The sequence below is a fragment of the Rhinoraja longicauda genome, chromosome 19 (assembly GCF_053455715.1).
Source record: "Rhinoraja longicauda isolate Sanriku21f chromosome 19, sRhiLon1.1, whole genome shotgun sequence".
NCBI classification, from domain to species: domain Eukaryota; kingdom Metazoa; phylum Chordata; class Chondrichthyes; order Rajiformes; family Arhynchobatidae; genus Rhinoraja; species Rhinoraja longicauda.
Window position 1 is genome coordinate 38469821 of NC_135971.1, and position 8973 is coordinate 38478793.

Here is an 8973-nt window from a genome sequence, read left to right on the forward strand (position 1 = left end):
ACAAAATGCTGGAGTAAGTGAGCGGGTCACGCTGACTTCTCTCGAGAAAATCAGCGGGTTACGCTGACTTCTCTCGAGAAAATTTCGGTTCGGGACCCTTCACAAGACTCTGTGACGAACAATAAAACCATAATAAATGAGTTTACACGTTTCAAGCAAAAAAGGAACTGCTGCGGGAACGCAGCGGGTCAGGCAGCATCTGTGGAGGGATATGTACAGAGCGCAGATCGGGGCGGGACACGTTTCTTGCGACACTTCGAAATATCGTTGTTACTTAATTCAATTTAGCACGCTCTGTTTAAACGAGGTTTTACGTTGTGTAGGACGGAACTGCAAATGCTGGTTTGAACCGAAGATAGACACAAAATTCTGGAGTAACCCAGCGGGTCTGTAGAAGGTTCTCGACACGAAAAGTCACCCATTCCTTCTCTCCTGACATGCTGCCTGTCCCTTTGAGTTATTCCAGCATTTTATGTCCATCGAAGTTTTTACTTTCTTCTCATTGATCATTGAAAAGTCAATTCGGAATCATTTTTTATATTTGCGAATGTCACATCCATAAAATTATTCAGACTGCTTCTCTGCCGCTAACAATCGAGGGCAGGAATGTGAGGGGGCAGGAAGTCTGTGGAAAGCTTCTTCTGCGTCCCTGTTAAGCGACGGAACATTTCCATTGGATGCAAGGTCTATGACCAGATTCATGAACAACTTCTTCCCCGCTGTTATCAGACTACTGAATGATCAGTCCAGGAACCTAACTTCCAACCAATCTTGTTATGGACCTTGGACTTTCTCTCCGTAACTCTAACGCTATAATTGTTGTAACACTAAATTGTGGATTGTGGTATTTTTGTCATTGCGCTGCCCGTTGGATTTAAGCACAGGTTGGTTGTATTCATGTTTAGTCTGATTTGACCGCAGAGCCCACAAACCAAGTTTTTCATTGTATCCAGTTACATGTGACAATAATAAACCAATACTAATATCAACACCTTGTTGTCCACCCTCCTCTGCCAGTTAATAATAAGTCGTGGTAAAATATCCAAACACATCCAAAATTACCACAGGTACAGGGCAGTGGTCGAGTTGCTGCACTTACAGCGCTGCAGCGCCGGAGACCCGGGATCGATCCTCACTACCGGTGCTGTCTGTACGGAGTTTCTACGTTCTCCCCGTGACCGCGTGGGTTTTCTCTGAGATCTGCGGTTTCCTCCCACACTCCAAAGACGTACAGGTTTGTAGGTTAATTGAGTTGGTATAAGTGTAAATAGTCCCTAATGTGTGTAGGACGGTGTTAATGTGCGGGGATTGCTGGTCGGCGTGGACTCGGTGGGCCGAAGGGCCTGTTTCCGCGCAGTATCTCTAAAACGGATACTAAACCTTAATTATAACAAGGAGCAAACAAATCAACAAATAACAACAACATTATCGGTTGTGGGAAATAGCGGCTGGAAGATTTACATAACGATTAAGAAAAGGGGGAAAATTTCACGAGTAAATTACCACGGGTATTTTAAAATAGGATATTTAACTTTTTCCAATGACACCCAGATAGCTTGAATGATGATAAGGAAAAGAGTTTGTGAATCTAAAATATACTAGTTTCAAACATCAATAAGTGATAAGCAAGTGGGATGTGACTTCATGAATAGAAAGGCTGATGAAAAGGGTAGTTGTCATGCGGTGTGGAACGGTGATGTTTGAGTGGCGCAAAACAAAAAGTCAGCGAAATGTCAAAGTGTCAAAGATGTACAGTCATACAGCACGAAAAGAGGATCTTCGCCCTAAATTGTCCATGCCGATCCAAACAAATCGCATTAACCCACATTTGGCCTATAACCCTCTAAATTTTATTCATGTGCCTGTGCAAATGTCTCTTAAGTATTTTTATTGTACCAGTACAAGACGTTGTCCCTCCTGTTCCTATTAAACCTTCCTCCTTAAAGTCTCTAGTCCTTCATTCCCCTACAATGGGACCAATATTCTGTCCATTCACCCTATCTATTTTCCTCAAGATGTTATACATCTCAAAAAGAACACCGCTCAACCTCCTGCACTCCAATATACAAGGATCTAGACTATCCGAGCCCTCCTCGCTGCTCAGACCTTCGACTTATTTTGATTCCACAAAAAAAGATTATGTGCTGAAGAACTGGTGGCATCACGGTGACAAAATGGCTCGCAATTTCTAACTTTATCTATATGGGCAGCACGAAACTAAATCGCTCGGGAAGTCATAGCTCGACGACTGTGAACTGTTCCAACTACCAGACTTCAGGGGCCGTATCAAGAGTTGAAAAGGATTGGGTTTGCTAGCTTGGTTTCACTAGCTGGGGATGTCAGCTGGGTTAGTAAATTGTGGACTCCAGGATTGCTCCTTTCCCAGCGGATGTATTTCCTTGACATCACCCAATGCTGTTCAACATCATCTTTTTTTTGGAAGAAATAATGGGAAAATGTTCTCCTCATGGTTTGGTCGATGGGAGGGAGGGAGAGAGGGAGGGAGCGAGGGTGGGAGCGAGGGTGGGAGGGCGGGAGGGAGGTGGGAGGTCGAGTTATTGCCTCACATTTCGAGTCAATCGGGCGTCATGTGTTTTGGGGAGAAGGCAGAAGAATGGGGCGAGGAGGGAGAGATAGATCAGCCATGATTGAATGGGCCGAATGGCCTAATTCGGCTCCTATCACTTATGACCATCTGATCTTAAATCGCAGTTTCCGGCGCTGCCTGCGAGGAATTTGCAATGATGCTGCTTGCAGAGCGACAGAGATCGACACTAAATTCCTTGCTGTTTCGGATGAAAACAGGACAATTATTCCCGGCCACTGAAACGGAAGTAGTTTACGTATAATCGCTCCCAAATATATGTTTTCGCATCCGGGGATTGCAGTATGATTTCTCCAGTTGGGACCAATAGTTTGATGTCACTGATCGCAATCAATACCTTGAACAAGAATTTGCCAATCCGTAATATTGTACAGTTGTCCCACTAACACATTCTTGCGTTCTTCATAATGGTCCACCACATTGCTCTGTTACAAATGGTTGGCTATGTGGTTCATTCCCCCTCCGCTCCCCGCCTCTTCCACGATCCCCCCCTTTATTTCACCAAGCTGTAGATTTTACGAAGGTGCTAACCATAGCATAGATATATACTTCTTTAACCCTATTGCGTCGGATCCACCAAGTAAAGTAACCCTGAGGAGGTTATCAGACGTTTGCTTCCAGGCGCACTCTTCGCATGTGCACATTTTACCTCAAGGTTTCGCCAAGAATATTGGCATTTTGACTTAATACCCGGTCTTATAAACTGCATTTGTATAGCCAAACGGGTGCCAGAGGTTATGGGGAGAAGGCGCGAGAATGGGGTGAGGCGGGAGAGATAGGTTGACCATGATTGAATGGCGGAGTGGACTTAATGGGCCGAATGGCTTAATTCTGCTCCTATCACTTATGATCTTATGATCGTATGAAACCACACGCACAACCACGAATCTCCTTTTAACGCCGCACATGGTCTATTGGGTTATCTAGGTGTTGGAGATTTCTGCTATCTGTTCTTGGAACCGCCAACGGTTCATGTTTGAATTTGAGGAGAACCCCGAATCTAAATGCACCCGAATCTTTCGGATGAGGCTAAGAGGCTAATGCACGATTGCTTAGGTTCCCTTTAATATTGTTTACACCAGATGATGCTAGATTATGCTAGCAAGAACTATGTGGAAATACGGCTCTTAGAAACATCTTATCCCTGAAGACTAGGAGCAATCAACGTTCGATCTACGTTCGAACAGCTGCATTTTATACCAATTGCGCAATGTTCGTGTCTCAGGACGATTATTTCAGTATAAAGACGACAATTTTAAGTAAGAGAATCGGCGTCCTGTTGGTGATCAAGTAACGTTGCTTCTCTACGAAAATGGGACAACCGGTAATCATACAGATAGAAAATATATTCTATCCAACTCTTGCAATTGTTGGTGTTCCTGGTAAGCAACTAATATTAGTCGTCATGTTTTTCTAATTTTCTACTCCACTTTTGCTAAAAGGACACCGATTTAAAGCGTTGAATAAATAATTCACGGGCCTGGTATCCAAGTTGATTGTTTCGGCAGCTATCATGAGCTACAATATGTACTTATCATTTGTCTGGACAAAGTAACTGTATCGTACCTTGTGATGAAGTTTTAATTCTGTACGGAATTTGTACGTTCTCACCGTGTCCGCTTAGGTTTTCTCCGGGTGCTCCGGTTTTCTCCCACACTCCAAATACGTATAGGTTTGTAGGTCAATTGGCTTGGAAAAAATGTAAATTGTCCCAATTGTGTGTGTGGGATAGTGTCAGTGTGTGGGCATCGTTGTTCGGCGCGGACTCGGTGGGCCGAAGGGCCTGTTCTTTGCTGTGTCTTTAAACTAAACATAACATAAGCTTTAAAGTACAATTTTCATAAAGCTTCAACCAGAGGAATGCTGTGTTTTCTGAGATATACAACATTAAAAAAAAGACGAGTGAAAATATTGGTTGGAGGGACGATTCTGCCGAATAATGCAAACACAAACGTCTTGCGCGTGGGGAAAAAATAGGAAGTCAACCTGAAGAAGAATCCCGAACCGAAACGTCGCCTGTCAGTTTACCTTCACTAATGCTGCCTAACCGGCGGAATTACTCCAGCAGTTTTTATTTTACTCAGTTTTCCAACAGCTGCAGTGCCGATTGTTTCCCCCGACATTCGCGCCTCGGGCTGACCTGAATCCAAGTCACATCTCGCTCTGGTTACCTAGTTTGCAATGGGTGTGCGAACTCCGTAGCCGACTTAATTTACTAAATATCTCTGTTGCTCGGGTTGATGATCAGTCTAACCCGCTTGCGTGCATGGGATCTTGAGTAAGATTTTGCAATGGTGATGGGTTTTCCAGGTCAGTTTCGACGGATGAATTGATGGAGCTTCGGTGTACTTGCGATGGGCTGTTGCCAGTAGGATTTAGCTTCGTATATATTAGGATAAACTCTCACTTTGCCTGAAAGGGCAAGTCTTTACCAGTACCACGCTGACAAAGGAAATCGTTTATAACTAATTGGGAATAGAATTGCAACTTGAGTTAATAAGGAATTCAGTTTTTAATGTGACTGAATATTAACAGGATTGTGATGGTCAGGAGGTCCAGTGCCAGTGGAAAGAACAATCAGGCGGGGATATTTCAACGTTTCAGTTTCAGTTTAGTTTATTGTTACATGGACCGAGGTGTAGAGAAAAGCTTTTGTTACGTGCTAACCAGTCAGCAAAAAGACAATACATGATTACATTCGATGCATTCATAGTGCACAGACACAGGGTAAGGGAATAACGTTTAGTGGAAGGTAAAGCCAACAAAGTCCGATGAAGGATAGTCCGAGGGTCACCAGAGGTAGGTAGCAGTTCAGCACTGCTCTCTGGTTGTGGTAGGATGATTCAGTTGCCTGATCACAGCCGGGAGGAAACTGTCTCTGAATCTGGTGGTGTGCATTTTCAAACTTCTATAGCTTTTGCCTGATGGGAGAGGGGAGAAGAGGTAGTGGCCAGTGTGCGACTCCTCCTTGATTATGCCGCTAGCCTTGTGGTGGTAGCGTGAGGTATAAATGGAGTCAATAGAAGGGAAGTTGGTATGTGTGATGTTCTGGGCTATTGCAATGCTGCAATTTCTTACCATCTTGGATGGAGCTGTTCCCAAACCAAGCTGTGTGATGTATCCTAATAAAATGGTGGTGCTTCTTTGGAAGTTGAAGAGAGTTAGTGGACATTAACTTACTTTAATCTTTTTTTGTAGCAAATTTGCTGGCAATTGTCATTTTCTCCCGTGGAAACTGCGGACTCTCGAAATGCATCACTCGTTACCTGGTGGGCATGGCCGTGGGCGATTTCATGGTCCTGATAACTGAAGTGATCCTCTATGAGATTGTCAACGGCTACTTCCCATTCTCGATATTCAATCACACCCCCTTCTGCAGATGGAACCTTGTGGTCCACTTTATTTCCATCGACTGCTCAGTTTGGCTAACTGTGGCCTTCACCTTTGATCGGTTCACTGCTATTTGTCATCAGTCCCTGCGGACCAAGTATTGCACTGAAAAGACGGCAGCTGTGGTGATAGCGGTGGTGTGTTCCTTAAGCGTTTTGCAGAATGCTCCATTCTACTTCATATACGAACCGCGGGAAGTAATTGACAATATAGAGTGGTCCTGCTATGTAAAGTCAACTTTTTATACTTTCTCCATCTGGGTAGCATTCCTGTGGTTGGAAACCGTGTTAACAACTATTTTCCCTTTTGTGTTCATTTTGCTGCTCAACTCATTAACTATCAGGCACATTATCCTGGCAAATAGAGTGAGGAGAGGATTCCGGACAAACAAGCAAGATGAAAAACACACTGATGCCGAGATGGAGAACCGAAGGAAATCAATAATTTTGCTTCTCGCTATTTCTGGCAGCTTTATCTTGTTGTGGATGGTTATTTTTATATATTACATATATGTGCAATTTACTGACACCCAGTTTTTGGAAGCAAGTTATAACGACCCCTTCACCATAATGGAACAAACTGGATATATGCTGCGGTGTTTGAGTTGTTGCACAAACACTATTATTTATGCAGTGTCCCAGAAGAAATTTAGAGAGGAAGTTAAGAATATGGTTAAGGCTCCATTCGTTCTCATTACTAACGCAATCAAATAGGTTGGACACAAAAACCTGGAGTAACTCAGTGGGACCGGCAGCATATCTGGGGAGAAGGAATGGGTGATGTTTCGGGTTGAGACCCTTCTTTGACTGGCTACATAAAATGTATTACTTTATCCAAAATTGAGTGAAATAACTTTCTGCTTGAGTAACTCAGCAGGGCAAGCAGCATTACTGGATAGAAGGAATTCTAAGTCGCATGAACTGTTGAATTTAATGAAGGTAGAAGCTGCAAAGTTTCAAGCAAGCTCCCATTAACACACAAAAAAATAGAGAATCAGCTCTGAAATTAATGCATTCAAATTGTCATCTAAATCATTTGCAGTTCTACAATTGGCTTAAGTAGAAATCATCTTAATTTTATGTTCGTTCTAATATTGTTCCTTGATCACACTGGAAGAGGTTACCAGTGGAGCAGAGGACATCAACGCCAACTTTGACGTGTGGAGATTCAGAATTTGCTGTCAGTTTCACAGAAGAATAACTGAAATACATTATATTTAATTTATCTTCTTTTTGTTGCACTGAATATGTCTGGGCCAGTTCCTGAAGACAACAAAATTCGAAGTGAGTGAAGTTCAGTGTTCATTTTAACATTAAAATGTGTGTAACTTCCTTAATAAAAGTTGCATTCATCTTTCCTGAATTAGAGAAATTAAGCCCTTGATCTGAAGTCATTGTAAGTCATCAGGCAATAACTCTGCATTAAAATTGTTCTCTTCACCAAGTTGTTCTCTTCACCAAGAGAAGGCAACATCCCTGGATAGGAGGAATGGTTGATGTTTCAGATTGACGCCCTTCTTCAGACTGAAGAGGAAAGGGAGACACGGGCATAAGGGAGCGTAAGGTATGAAAACATGACATCAAAGGAGATGTCCTGTACAACTGGAGGTTCTGCTGCAGTTGTACAGGGCATTGGTGAGACCACACCTGGAGTATTTCGTACAGTTTTGGTCTCCTAATCTGAGGAAAGACATTCTTGGCATAGAGGGAGTACAGAGAAGGTTCACCAGATTGATTCCTGGGATGGCGGGACTTTCATATGAAGAAAGACTGGATAGGCTCGGCTTGTACTCGCTGGAATTTAGAAGATTGAGGGGGGATCTTATAGAAACTTACAAAATTCTTAAGGGGTTGGACAGGCTAGATGCAGGAAGATTGTTCCCGATGTTGGGGAAGTCCAGAACAAGGGGTCACAGTTTAAGGATAAGGGGGAAGTCTTTTAGGACCGAGATGAGAAAGTTTTTTTCGCACAGTGGGTGGTGAATCTGTGGAATTCTCTGCCACAGAAGGTAGTTGAGGCCAGTTCATTGGCTATATTTAAGAGGGAGTTATATGTGGCCCTTGTGTCTAAGGGATCAAAGGGTATGGAGAGAAGGCAGGTACGGGATACTGAGTTGGATGATCAGCCATGATCATATTGAATGGCGGTGCAGGCTCGAAGGGCCGAATGGCCTACTCCTGCACCTATTTTCTATATTTCTATGTTTCTATGTAGTTCAAAGAAAATGTAGAATATGTCATTATTAGCTAGGAAAAGGTGAGTACAAAGCGTACAGAGATAAATTTCAATCAGGGGGACAGTCAGACTGATCGGAGAACTAGAACTTCAGATAGGCCACTTTTTGAATATAGTGTGCATTTCTGGTGGCCCCAAATACAGGATGAATTTGGAAACATTTGAATGGGTGCAGAGGTGGTTTTCCAGAATGATGCATAGATTATGTATTAGCTAGAAGGAGAGGTTGGACAGACTTGGATTGTTTTCCTGGAATGTTGGTGGTTCATAAATGTATATAAAATTATGAGAGACATAGATAGGATAGAAAGTCAGAACCTTTCACAGAATAGAAATATAAAATAACGGAGGGCATAGCTTTCATGTGAGTGGGACATGGTGTAAAGGGCCATGTATTAATAGAAGAGAGATTTATGCACTGATGTTGAGATTCTGCTGCACATTTACACCTGGACACTACTTTAAATTGAGCTCATGTCCCCCCTCACAGCGTAGGTTCACTAGGTTGATTCCCGGAATGGCGGGACTGTCGTATGTTGAAAGGCTGGAGCAATTAGGCTTGTATACACTGGAATTTAGAAGGATGAGGGGGGATCTTATTGAAACGTATAAGATAATTAGGGGATTGGACACATTAGAGGCAGGAAACATGTTCCCAATGTTGGGGGAGTCCAGAACAAGGGGCCACAGTTTAAGAATAAGGGGTAGGACATTTAAAACGGAGATGAGGAAGAACTTTTTCA